The following is a 13,935-nucleotide window of genomic DNA, read 5'->3' as shown; positions in this document are numbered from 1 at the left end:
ATAATCCGGAGCCACTCGTCTCAAAAATACAAATTGACAGCGCTAGAGAGCATCTTGTTTTCTCTGTGATTATGTCATGCTGATGAAGATTTAATAATCGAAACGCGTCCATGCACTATTTGTTCCGTGTTTTTCTAATTTCGGTGGTCTTTACCAGATCGCCAAGGTCTTTACCAGATATGACCAGAGGTATATGACGTCAGCAAGAAAAGGCCTAGATTTCAAGCTAACGGGAACAGAATCGCCTAACAGATTGGTCTTTTTAAAAATTGTGTTCAAGATTGTCCGCAAGCAGCATGTTGAGACGACACGGGCAGATGGAGCGCGAATCGTCGTAAAGCTCTTCAGAATGCTTGTTTCTGATTGGGTAATATTCTTAGACGTTTCAAGCTGGAGAACTCAATAAGGCTCTCCTCATAATTTTGCGCGTTTTTGTTTGCTGGTTGTCAAGGCAAACAAACAAAAACCAAGATACCAATAAGAAACCAAAAAGAAAAACCCTTTTGCGCGTTTGTTTTTATTTTTCCAGTAGCTTTGCTGTCAAGCAAAGCCGTTCAACCGAAGCCGTTGTTGATGAAGCAAAGCTGTTTTCTAGTGAAATTGTAAGTTACCAGTGAGTATTCGCAATGCTGGGATTTTTCAAAAGTTAATTGACTGAAAGGGATAAAAATTATTTCTGAAATAAACCACCAGTTCAGGTCTAGGTTATTTTGTCAACAAAGCAAAGCAAAACAAAGCAAAGCAAAGCAAAGACAAAAGCAAAGGCAAAGGCAAAGGTAAAGCAAAGGCAAAGGCAAAGCAAAGCAAAGCAACTACCTGCCTTGCGTTGCTGCGTTGCAGGCAGGCAGGCAGGCAGGCAGGCAGGCAGGCAGCGTATTTACAAATTGCAACCGAGCTCCGCCGTAGGGTATTTTATTTCCGCCGTAGTGTATTTCACTTGGGGGATTTTCTACCATAAATCTGCCTGAGCTTAGGGTAATTACAATTTGTCGGCGACGTTCAAAAATGATGCACCTTTTTTCGCAGTATAGGATATCGCATGTGCATATTTCTGCCTTTTTGGGTGCGCTTTTCCCTCCATCGGTTTTTCGTGAGTAACTCGCTTGAAAGCCGTCCGATCGCGACGAAACTTTCAATACCCCCGATTTTATCAATTTTACACCTACCCTGAAAATTTCATGACCCTGACCCAAATGACCTTTGAGTGACCTATTTCTCGAGACCATGTTTGGCCCGAATCGCGATTCGGCGTATGTCGGCGCGCATTAGCCGCGCGGTTGCTGTCTTCACGTGGTTTCAAGCGTTGAAACATGTGATATGATGCTGGTCCCATGCATTAGGGTGGGTGTCAAGGTCACCTGAAGGTCAGGTCAGCTCAATGACCTTTGATGACCTCGGTTCACTTTTTCGAGTTTTACATGTTTCTAGGCTAGTTTTTGGGGCTGATTTCGAATTTAGCAATCATTTGAACATTACAGGGGGTGTAACGAAATTATCCGGACACCTTTCTTCCCGCTGTAATTAAAAAGCAAAACAATCTGATACTTTTTCTTTTAACTGAGCATGTAGCATGTAGAGGGAACTTCATGTCAGAATTGAAGATGGATCATTAAATTTTCAACGCAGTTTACAAACAAGCATTTGGTCTTTCTCGTATAAAAGCAGTGGCTAAGAAAAGGTTGATCAATCCTGAAGTTCAGTCATCGTACCTCAACTTGGCAGCAAGATCCCCCAAGGACAGAGGATATATTGTATACATGTCCTGTAAATCAAAACAAACAAGCATTTGGTCTTTCTCAATTCTCATATATAACAATAAGCAGAGGCTAAGAAAAGGTTGATCAATCCTGAAGTTCAGTCATCGTACCTCAACTTGGCAGCAAGATCCCACAAGGATAGAGGATATATTGTATACCTGTCCTGTTAAAACATTTTTGTGCCTGCAAAGACCTAAGTTATCTGTGGTGTGTTCGGAGTTAGGCTATGTGGCCGTTTTTGTTGTATGTTTATGTGGAGATTGAATATAACTGTGACCCTGTGCTTGTTTGTATACTTACTATGGTCAAACAGGGAACACCGAACAGCACATTCACATAACATACTCACCTAGCATCTAACTCATAGCTGTACCCTGCAGGATCTGTACTTGTTCATGTCTCAAGCATTAACAAAGCACTATAGTAGCTTAGTAATCATTTCCCACATTTTCTGAACATCTAAAATGACATACAGCAGAGCAGAGCAGCTTCAGATAAGAAACACTTTAAATGCACAGACTCACACCAGCCACCCAATGAGCCAGTTCCTCAGTTCACTGTTTCCCTGGATGCAGCTTGGCAATGTGAGCTAACTTTTGGCAAGTTGAAGGTGAGCAGGTAAGATTGAGTTAGGGTGAGTACCTACCTATAACTGGGTGCTACTGCTATGCTGGTCTTGGGTAGGCTACAAATATGTGTGATGATTGCGGCTAGGTCAGCTGTCAGGTTAGTCAGGTATGCTCATTGCTAAGGTCACATTTTTATGGACACTTGGCAAATTAAAAAACTAACAATCTAATCTAAGCTAACCCGACTTAAAGGTAGACTGCCACCTTTTTTACACAAAACGGTTTTCACTAGAGCTGAGCCACCTATGTCCCAGACTGAAGTCGGTTTTCCGAAATTCGAACCCGTTTGCGAGAAATCGGAGACCAAAGTTCAGTTTGATGCCATTTTTTTAGTTCAAGAAAACGGACATCTCTACGTTTATCGATAACTTTGAAACATTAGTTTTCTTATCTTTTGGCAAAAATATGTCGAAACTTTGATTGTTTCGAGATCAGAGAAGAATTTTGGAGTGTCAAAATAAAATTTAAACTAATATATTCAGTAGTTCATTTTTTCCAAAAAAAAAGTGGGAAATGGGGTTTAACATGGGCCAGACCCATTCCAAATGAGCCATGATTTTTAAATGTTTTACGAAGTTAAACATTACGGAAAGTCTAGATAAACATAAGATATAAGATCTAGAAACATAAGATTTCCATATCTAGAAACATAAGATATGGAAGCGACAAAACCCGCTTCCATATCTTATGACCTTGAAGTCTAGTGATGTGTCAACATTGTCGCTAGACATTAACCGATTGATAATTTATGATAATCGATAATTTTTTACGCGATATACGTGATGACAGCTTGCCAGGTGAATTCTAAAATTTCGTTTTATCCAGGGAAAAAATCATGGGCCGATCTGAGAAAACTTTTTGAAGGTGGCAGTCTTCCTTTAAAGGGACTATCCCACCTTCTAAAATGTTGTTAAAACCAGTTAAATTGTGCCCGACTTTATAGATTGGATGACCAGGAACACGGTTCTGGCATTTATTTTTCATTAAACATCTTAGGCTTCCCATATTCCAAACACAAACTTTCAAATATGTGACGTCACAGCCCAAAATTACCTCCTTCCCCAGGCCACATTACTGTCATAAAGCTGATTCTTTTTACTCTGAAGGCACCACAACAAAGTTCAGACCAAGTTTTAAGCGATTTTTCAACGAACAAACCCATTTAAATCAGAATGACTAAACGAGGTGACGTCACACTAACGGTCGCTCCATGTTGAAGATAGGGCCTTGTACAAGGCCCATTTTCAAATGAAGGGAACGAATTTCTTCAACACCAAGAGGCCGCGGGGGTTGCAACCTAGATAGATAGTGGTTTCTGAACCTTGCCGCAAACTTGGCTATCTCAACTCAAACCCCATGTTAAAGGTGGGATAGTCCCTTTAACATACACAACTACTGACTATAGGAACTAAGCACCTACCTACTTGTGCCTACATCTCATACCATGTCAAAGTAGAGTTCCTTGGTGGAAGATTACCCTCAGTACTTTTTATCCCAGCCCTGTGAAGAAGACTAATACTTCTAAGCTCTGAGTCACTGCTGGCCATCCACAGGAAGAAACGCTGAGACTGAGAGCTTTGCCATTGTATATTGGACCAATAATCACCATCACGAATGACTATGAACACATTATATGATCACATTGTGCATGGATTGTCACATTGACAATTTTACTACAATCCTTTTTTCAAGAAATACAGTGATGATTAACATCAAAATCAACATAAAGTGGATTTAGTGATCCAAGCTTTGTCCTCCAGTAGCAATGGAATGATCTCATGTTTCATTTGCCAGACACTGAGTACCTCATACCTGATGCACATATTACAATCTGCATAGCATCTAAGCATAGTAAAACTGCCCAAGTCCATTCATTCTAGATTTTTAACTTGATAGTTAGCACTAATTTATCTTGCTGTTGTAAGTTATCATTCAATATTCATACCAATACATCAATATGCGCTCATCAGTCAACATTTTCTGGCATGATCCTGCTCAGCGTGCTCTTCAGTATTGCTCCAAGGTCTGCAATATTATAGCTTGTTTTTGGCCAATAATCTCTTTTAATTTTACTTTTTCTTGCTGATATATGAGCCCGATCAACAAGCGTCTATCAACCAAAATTTCAAAACTTGTTCAACTTGATATTGATATTGCTCAGGAGTCAGGACCTCTGTCAGCCTCCTGGACCTACTTCAGATTGTTTTCAGTCAACATGCTTATTAAATATGATTTAAGTCAATCTTGGGATTCAAAACATCCAACACAACGACGTACAAGAGTAAGAAAACCACCTGATAAACTAAAAAATGGCCTTGGAACAGAGCCAAGTGGTGCTCCACTTGTTTGCTTACAATGATTGTAGTGCTGATGTATTTTTAGGACTCTGAACGTCGGCTTATAAAAAATGAAATGTTTTTAAAAAATTGTAAGGCAAGTAATATTTATCTGAAAGAACTAAAATATTCAAAAGCCAAACACTATGAAATACATGAATTGGAACGAAAAAGCAACCCAAAAATCCAGCCTAATCACCGGCTCCTAAAACTGCAACAAAATCAGCACTTTTCCCCGCAACTCGTTGTCCAGACGTAAATATGCGGCAGGCAGGCAGGCGGGCAGGCAGGCGGGCAGGCGGGCAGGCGGGCGGGCGGGCGGGCGGGCCAGGGGTAGCCAGTAACAGTTGGTAGCATTAGGCCAAATGGGCGCTCAAAAACTACTACCCCATAGGGTTTCCATGTTAAATCGACCTTTTTCAAGCGAGCCCCATACGTGAGTTAAAAGAAAAAGTGCCAATATTATTGTGGGGAAAGGTAGCCTCAAGCTTCCTCTACAACCTTTCTATCTAGTGTTTTTCGATGCGGAGGCCATAACAGGTCCAAAAAGCATTGGGCGCTGCCCGAGGTTCCAAAAGACCCTCCATGAGAGCACAAGTTCCTGCGCATGCGCACTTTGCCTCAACCCTGTACTAGCGTAAATTAGTGATACTGCTCACGGACTCGATCGGCCAATCAGCATCTCCGATTGCATTCATAGATGTCGCTAGCATCACGTAAATCCTGCTTGCGAACGTTTTAAGAATGAAACAGCTGCGCCATTTCTGCCTTCCATTGATTCCTTCCATCTTAGTATCAACTATACGCTTTTCGACTAACTTTAGACTAAGTTTTAAACTATAGTTGGTATGTTATTTCTGGTACATATAATTAAAAAAATAACTGCTTTATGAATTTGGCTTTGCTCGTCAGAATGGAATACTCTATTTTTTCCATATTCAAAAAATATATCACCTACCATGTAACTTATCCAGGTAAAATGGGCGCTTTCCGCGTCGTTGGTGTACCCGTTGTTCTATATACCCTGGGGCGGGCGGCCGCACCGCGCCGCGCCTGCCTTGCCTTGCCTAATCTAGGCTTTTTCTTGCTGACGTCATACACCTCTGGTCATATCTGGTAAAGACTTTGGCGATCTGGTAAAGACCACCGAAATTGCTCTGTAGCGCTGTCAATTTATATTTTTGAGACGAATGGCTCCGGATTATGTGGTTTTGGCATATAACGAGCAAAACTGCTATCTCAACTTCATTCCCCATGTTAGACATGAACATGTCCCTTTAAGTCTTTAAGAGCCCAATTTTTTTTTTGCTCAAGTAGGTCAGAGGTCAGGTCAAGGTCAGGTCAAGGGTACGAAATGCAAGTTTCTACAGTATCGGTCTTGCACCGTAGTTGCCGAAGAATGGACTGAGACTGATTGCCCAAAACGTGTTCTTAGACTACCAAGACAATATTCGTTGCATACAATGTCATTCAAAGGTCAAGGTCAAGGAAAACAAAATATAGAAAAGGGCATGTGCGACACATGTTTTATGGGTCATTTTACTCATAGAATTCATTAGACACACTCAATAAGTGATATGGACCACCTCTGGATGAATTTCAGATCGAGGTCAGGTCAAGGTCAGGTCAAATGAGGCTAAATTTTGAAGTTGTTTGTTAAGGCCTAAAAAGGAGTCTATCTGATGCAGTTTTTCACGACAAATCGAATGGTGCTATTTTTGTTTTCGTACGAGTTCTAAAACTTTAAAAAAAAATCATTTTTCAAAATTTTTGTGTGTCGTGACGTCATAAAATTTTGAATCTCACATTTTCGAACCGATTCTTCTAAAAATTGGTATGTAGGTGCACATTGACCACTTCTCTGACCGGTTTTTCGATACACTCAAAATTTTGGATTTTATAACTATTTTCCCAAAAGCCAGTTTTTTAAGAAAAACAAAATTGGGCTATAATCCAAAATTTTCAAAAAACCGAGACAGCCATTTGATAGACAAAGTAGAATCACGTATAACCTTTTTGTCACGCCTTGATTCCTTTAACCCGCGCACCGACGGGGGGGGGGCGGATATCCGCCCCCCCCTGAGGTTTTTCGCTGATAGCGGGAAAACCGCGGCGCGTAGCGCCGCGAAATTTGGTATGACTATTCTCTCATCAATTTTACACATGGTGTGCAAGTTTGAACCTCCTAACTTTTAAGGTCAGGTCACCAGGTCACTTTGAATGACCCAACCTCAAGTCACTTTTTTGCAACTTTGTCACCGTGCCAGAGCTACAGTAGATGTCGGAGGCCTTTGAAAGTCGCAGGATGTTATTAGGTCATTAGTAGCTACAATTTGTATATCTCGGAATTTTGATGTCGGTGACCTAAGGTCAGGTCAATTTCGCGACCTCCCCATTATAAGTCAATGGGGGAAAAATCAACTCCCTGTTTTTACCACTAAAACGGGTCGGAATGGCCCCATATACCATACATGACTTCACATACGATCAACCTTCACTGCCTTGAGGTCTGTTTTGCTGTTGGGCAGCTGTAAGGTCATGTGACGTCATCAAAGGTCACCAAAGGTTTTTTGCCAATAACTCCTTACAGGAACAAGATACAGCCGCGCGGATGGTCTCATTGTGTTCAGCTCGTCAAGACGCATCGAATGATATACATGATGACCTCGAGGTCACGTGACCTGAGGTCAACCTTTGACCTTGACCTTTCGAGGTCAACATATATGTCATTCGATGCGGATTGACGAGAGGATCACGATGATGCCCTTAGTTTGTTCCTATCTCGACTACTTCGAAAGTTATTCGAGAAAAACCCTCTCCATATCTAGCGCCGCCATTTTGACTTTTTCGACCCCTGTGACGTCATCTTTGACCTGACCTGAAAATGACCTTAGTAAAAATTGTAGACCTTGTCCGTGCGTATCCGATGCCGTTTACCGCTTGTCGCTATCTTGCTTCGTTCTCGAGATCTCAGGGGGGGGGCGGTCATCCGCCCCCCCCCCCGTCGGTACTAAGTTGGCGCAGACCCCCGTCGGTGCGCGGGTTAAAAATGAAGATGTTAGCGGCGTTTGAAATTTTGCCGTTTTTGAGGCGAAAATGGCGAACATGACGTCACTAAAACGTCAATTTCTCAAAAAAAATTCCGATAGATTTCGCTCAAATTTACAGGGAACGTGTCAAATTGATGTATGATAAGCTACTGAAAGTTTGACGTCGCTGGCGTAACGCGTTTAGAAGTTATTGGCGAAAAACGGGAGGGGGCAGATTCTGCCCCCCCCCCCAGCGGGGCGCGGGTTAAAGAGGAGGGCGCGGACAGGTGAGGAAGGCGATGTACGGTCAGGAGGCCGCCTACAGCTCAGGAGGGCCCTCTACGGTGAAAAGGGCACCGACTTGTCAGGAGGGCGCTAAACGCAGAGGGCGCCGGTCCGGAGGGCGTTGTACGGTTAGGAGGCCGCTATACAGGGTGTCCCGAAATTGATGTCCTCTCCCGTTCGTTACGTTTCCTCAGAGCAATACCGGTATACCAATGGCGCTTTACCGAGACCCGACCCTGGGGCACGGTCACGTGTTTGTTGGTCACGTGACCTAGCCAGGTGAGCCGACCCAGGACCCGGCGGGGCGGCAGAGGTCATTTACCGAGAGGGTCGCGAGGCGCGCGGACTGCATATCAGCCATGGCGAAGGAGTACCCTTTGTCGACTCGCTATCGCGCTGTCGGCATGGTCAACGGCGGCACGCCCCAGGTACAGGTAGCCAAGGAGCTAAGGATAGAGCTCAGGACCCTCAGACGCTGGATGGCCCTCGACCGCAAGGGAGAGGCACTGGAGAACCACGGGGGAAGAGGGCGGAAGACAGCGATGAGCCGGGTGGCCAAAATCGTGGTGGCGAAATCCGTTACGAAACGGCACCAGTCGACACGGAAACTGGCGCGGAAACTCAGTGCAAAAAATCATCCGGCCTCCAAGTCAGCTGTCCACCGGTATCTGCGGCAGTGCCTCCGTCTGAAGCCGCTGAAACCGCGCGTGGAGCCCAAGCTGACGGCAGCACAACGACGAAAACGGCTGGACTTCGCTAAAAGTCGGATCAACTGGTCCATACAGGACTGCAGAGGCGGGTCCTGTTCAGCGACGAGTCTCCTTTTGAGCTGTTTCATCCTCCCAACCGCCAGAACGACCGTGTTTGGGCTCAGAACAGCTCAGAAGTGCCTGTCATCGAGACCGTCAAGCAGCCGGGCAAGGTCCTGGTGTGGGGCATGATGAGTTTCCGTGGCCTGTCAGACCTTCACATCGTGCCCCGCGGCCAAACCGTGACCGGGGACTTCTACGTAGAGGAGGTGATGAAGGGAACGACGGCATCAGCGATGAGACGACGGAAGGAGAACGGACCACCAACGGCCATCAAACTTCTGCCGGACATCACGGTATATAGAGAACTAGGTAAAACCGGTTCGCCGCCACAACACTAAGGTATTTTGACCACTATTTTCAGCTGGCCTTTTCATTCCAAAAAAGGGAACTGGGCCTCATATTTTCATATGTTTTATTATTTACATATATATTATCCATAAATGTTTTCAGGGCAGGAATGGTGTATTTCTGTAAAGCATTTGCGAAGATAATTTTGAAGCCGGCCACGCCATTTCGAAAATAATAAATCTTAGGTTGTAGGGATTTTTTAGTACCGAAAATATGTTTTCATCCTTAAAAATAAAAATTAATGGTGAAAAACTATTATCATAGCCTAATATTGCTTCTTTGAATTTCGAAACCACCATGCTCCCAAAGTTGTCATCCCACCGGACCTGCCAAAGTTGTACAACGAATTCTCGAATAATACCAGTGGTATGGGTTTCAAATCAGTAGCAATCAATATTAAAATTGAATTATATCTCATATTTTATGTGTGTTTTGCATTTACTAATGCTCAAAACTAGAATTAATCCATGTTGAATGCATCACCACCATTGGTGTTCTTTGTCATCCTGTTCCACTAAATGTAATATTGTTAAAAAACAAGACCGAGTCGGCATCTAAATAAACCACCAAAATGTGCAAAAATGCACAGACTATAACATATAAAAGTATTAAAGCTCATCTAATTGGGGCTCATTGTCAATTTTCCTTCCAAAGTTGAAATTTAAAGTTTTGGGTACAAAACAGTCTTGAACAAAAACATTCATAGTTGGTAAACCTACCGCAGATGGGCTCATAAAAGGTGTTCATCATAATACAAATTGAATTTTCTTCCCAAATAAGCATGTTTTATTGCAGTTTCGGTGTCATAAGATATATTTTTTTGGTCTAGAATGTGAGAGGTTCCTTGCTACCAAAAGTCACACTGTAACAATCAATGGAGTATTACTAAGAAATAAAACCGAGTCGGCATCTATTTATGGTACAATATTATACAAAATTAAATTTTCTATCTGCTGGTGTAAGGTTTTATACAAAATAAATTGGGGCTCAGTACGAAATTTGATGTTGAAAACTGCAAACCATGATTATCACATGCAGCTGCGCACAGTTTCCTGTACTGCTATCGCTAGCGAACGCCAGCGCTCTCATTTGATTGGTTTAAGGGCGTGTTCGCTGCTGACGGAGAACATCTCTGATTTTCGAATTTGTTTTGATTAGGCCGATTAGGCACATTGGAATTCGGTCAAAATTCAATTTAAAATTGTGCAGCTTGTTGATGGTAGAAGTTGTGAAGCGCATAACACAAAAGAGTTGTGTAGATTGTATGGGGTGTTGGCGTTTGTTTCCTTTTTCTGGTGCTCTTTTGGTTTTGAGGTTTTGAGATCTTTGCATGGGTTCAGGTTGGAAATTTGCAATGCCACCAGGAAACAGTGTTTTTTTGTATTCATGCCACAATTATGGGCAACACGGCAGGGCAAAGTTTGCCTCAAGTCCTGGCTCGTTTGTACCCTTGATTTGCATTCAAGAAAGCAAGTCTGTGCCCGAATGGATGCAGCACATTTTTAATATTCTGCAAAGTAATCGAGGTTCATTTGCCGAGGCTGCATGGAGTATGCGAAGCAAAGCAGTGTCATGCTGACGCGAAGACGACGACGTGAGTATGAAACAGACTACAATGCTTGGCAAAAAGGCAAGCAAAATGCATCACTTAGTTTGACTAATCCGTATCATTCTATATCAACCAAGCTGGAAATGTGTACCCACCAGTGTACCAGTATGCCCTGCATAAATGTGGAAAAATTGAGCCAGAGCCCATGCTAAGCATAAATTGCTAGGCAGACCTACAAACCCTGCCATGCACCAGGGCTGTGTTGCACGGGACGCTGCTACCACGCTGCTATCAAATTGCGCGAGCTGACGTCACACTTGTGGTAGTGTTGGAACAATGGGCCTGTTGCTGTTTCCATGGAAACCCAATTTGACACGTGTAAAAGCAACGTGCTGCTATCACCGGTGAAACAGGGCCCAGGCATCCTTGAGTATGTGCTGTGTTGTGCAGGTGATTGTGCATTGGTGTTCATGTGCTCCTGGGTGCCTTTTTGGGGGGTTGGGGGGGGGAGCTCAAGCTGGTTTTAGACTAGCAACATTATTTCTAGACAAGTTATTTGTTGATTTTTTACATTTACTTAAGTTACATTTGGAAAGTCTTACATTCAGAGTACAGCTAGGCACATCAGCCCACCATGGGAGTCTGACTAGCAAAATATAGTGTTTGCAACCTGTGGTGACATTGAATAAGCCAAATGATACAAGATCATCATTATGCGCTGCTGTCGCCTTTGTTGTCTTCATTGTGTGTTGTGTGGTTCTTGAGTTATCATCCTATCCACCAGGTTGTATCTGGCGGTGGTTCTTGAGACAGCGCGGTTCGATCCAGCTGTGGGCCGGACGTCACCCAGCAGAAATGGCAGTGTGTTATCACCAGCTACGAGGCGCGCATACGGACATTGTCCAGAAACAATCACGTCATCTCCAGGTCAGTTGTGCATCCCACCGACTCTGTAGGGCAGTGATATAATGCCAATTGTGTTACCTGCCCCCTGATAGGTGATAATGGCGTCCCCCCGTCCTCGGTGAGTGGCGTGATGACTGTGACCGGTCACCGGTCGACCACAGGTCGATCGGGGCCGGTTGTCGCTGTGGTCCGAGAGCCGAGGCGGGTCCAGGGGCGACCTCCTTGGCCGCCTGATGGAGGCGTGGTCCCATACTTGCATTTCCCATCAATATGTGAATTTATCAATTTATAGGTAAATGGTTATGACCAATCACTGTTCAACATCTGCCAATATAACCCGACCTGCGTCCTCCTCTGCCCTCCACCCTCAGGCAGTCAGCTGAGTCGGATCCAATTCCAGGACCAGCTCCGGAGCCTGAACCTGTCATTGAAGGCCGACAGGCACCACCTATCCTTCACTGTACAATCCTTCGGTGTTGCAAGCTACAACCAGATTAATTGCTTTATGCTCCACTCAGTCTGCTGTTTGACCAAAATGGGCTGTTTGAATGGCATGGCATATTGTGTCATAAGGAAAAAATATAGCATTGCAGTTAAAGGCCTACTTGCATGATTATGCTTCCAGTGAATGCTCTGAATATTTCTTGGTGAGTTAAATAGATTACCTTAGGGATATTCAGCATCGGACTTGAAAATAATATGGTCCCTAATGAGTCATTAACTCCTTACTGTGTTTCAGAGCGCCACGCGACCACGATGGGACTGCCAACGATGGCCTGCTCACCGACAGCTCCCCGCCAGCCGGCGACGTTCCGCCAGCCAACGGGCTTCCGCCAGCCAACGGCGTTCTGCCCGCCGATGGTGGCCCGACGACCGACGGTCGCTCGCAGGCCGAAGGTGATCCGGTAGCCGAACGAGGCTCGCCGACCTACGCCGATCGACGCCGGCCCGCCCGCCGACGGCGCCCTGCCAGCCGACCGCGTCCCGCTCGCCGACGGCGTCGATACGCCGGCGCGCGTATCGACAGAAACGATCACATTATGTCCAGGTCAGTAATTGTGTCAACCAACGCATCCACAGGTCAGCTGTGTCCTGCTTCGTTACTAGGTCAGTGACCCTAGGTGGGTTGCTTGGGGGAACTTTGTGTGTTGCCGGGATGGGATGTCTGCTAATGTAGGTGCCGTTGCAAGTGTCGTGGCGCTCGATGGGTCTCAGGCTCGAGCTTCGAGTGAGTGAGAAATGCTGAGTGAGGAATGTGTAATGTGTATACAGGTGAATGTACTGTTATTATGGACGAGTGTGCGACAGGAAACGTTATGAGGTATGATTCGTGGTCGCCGTGGCTGGTAGTGGCATTTCACGCGATCGTCGTGACCTGTGACGGCAGCCGTGACTGCTATATGACAGTCGGCGTGACTGTTCTATAACGGCCTTCGTGACTGAAACGTGACGGTCGTCACTCGTCGTGACGTGCCGCGACTCGCTGTTTTGCAGGTCACTGGTCGCGTGCGCTCGAGCTGACGGTGTCGTCTGACGGCTCCACGGTGACCAGCGCCGCCTCCGCCGAGAACATCAGACTCCTGAAATGCTAATGGCCGTACACGAACAAGAGGCTCTATGCATCCAGGTGCAGGATAAGCGCCATGCTCAGAGGCGTCATCTGGAGAAGGCCGCACAGTGCACTTAAGGCTGAGCTCGGGTGTAGTGCGCGCAGACAGATATGATCAACTGACGGGCCGGCCATCAGATTTCTGTACGGAACTCAAGATGATTGGAGCCGACATGGTTCGATTGATGTGTGTCAGGGTTGATTGAGAGTGGAGGCGACACCCGGATCTGTGAAGGATGCGCCGATACGGTCTCGACGTGTCTCGCAATTTGTGCTAATATATGAAGGCTATGCCGTGGTAATCATTCAGTCGATGCGATAATAAATAATAAATAGGACAGAGACTGGAATAAGATTATTATATTTGGATGTAAGGGGTAGGTTTTGGCCAGCGCTATATTAGAAATCGTGAGCGGCTAGTTGCAATCAATCGCGCGCTTCTTGCTGAGCATCTGTGAGCGAGAAAATACTTTCTCTGGAACGTTTCGTCGTAAAATATGTGTATCTTTGGAATAAGTTGCCAGAACATGAATGCATTTTGGTGTCACTGTATGCTGTTCTGGAACAGAACATGCCGAGATCGGCTGTGTATGTCTATGTGCGCTGGTGGCAAATCAAGCAGCCGTACCATGAATCAAAGCGATATGTGAATTAAAGTGAATATATTTCACTATT

At 44.8% G+C, this 13,935-nt stretch overlaps 1 long non-coding RNA gene across 1 annotated transcript; it reads left to right on the top strand.

The window, feature by feature from the left end:
• The first annotated feature begins 10,477 nt into the window (after nt 1-10,477).
• Nucleotides 10,478-13,935, top strand: LOC122385620. The gene is made up of 4 exons (XR_006257224.1): nt 10,478-10,790; nt 11,530-11,672; nt 12,391-12,699; nt 13,146-13,935. It is a non-coding gene; the product is annotated as an uncharacterized LOC122385620 (long non-coding RNA).

This window comes from Amphibalanus amphitrite, unplaced genomic scaffold (genome assembly GCF_019059575.1).
Source record: "Amphibalanus amphitrite isolate SeventyFive unplaced genomic scaffold, NRLGWU_Aamphi_draft 000225F_arrow, whole genome shotgun sequence".
Lineage (NCBI taxonomy): Eukaryota > Metazoa > Arthropoda > Thecostraca > Balanomorpha > Balanidae > Amphibalanus > Amphibalanus amphitrite.
Note: the sequence above shows the minus strand (reverse complement) of the source record. Positions and strands in the feature narration are given on the sequence as shown.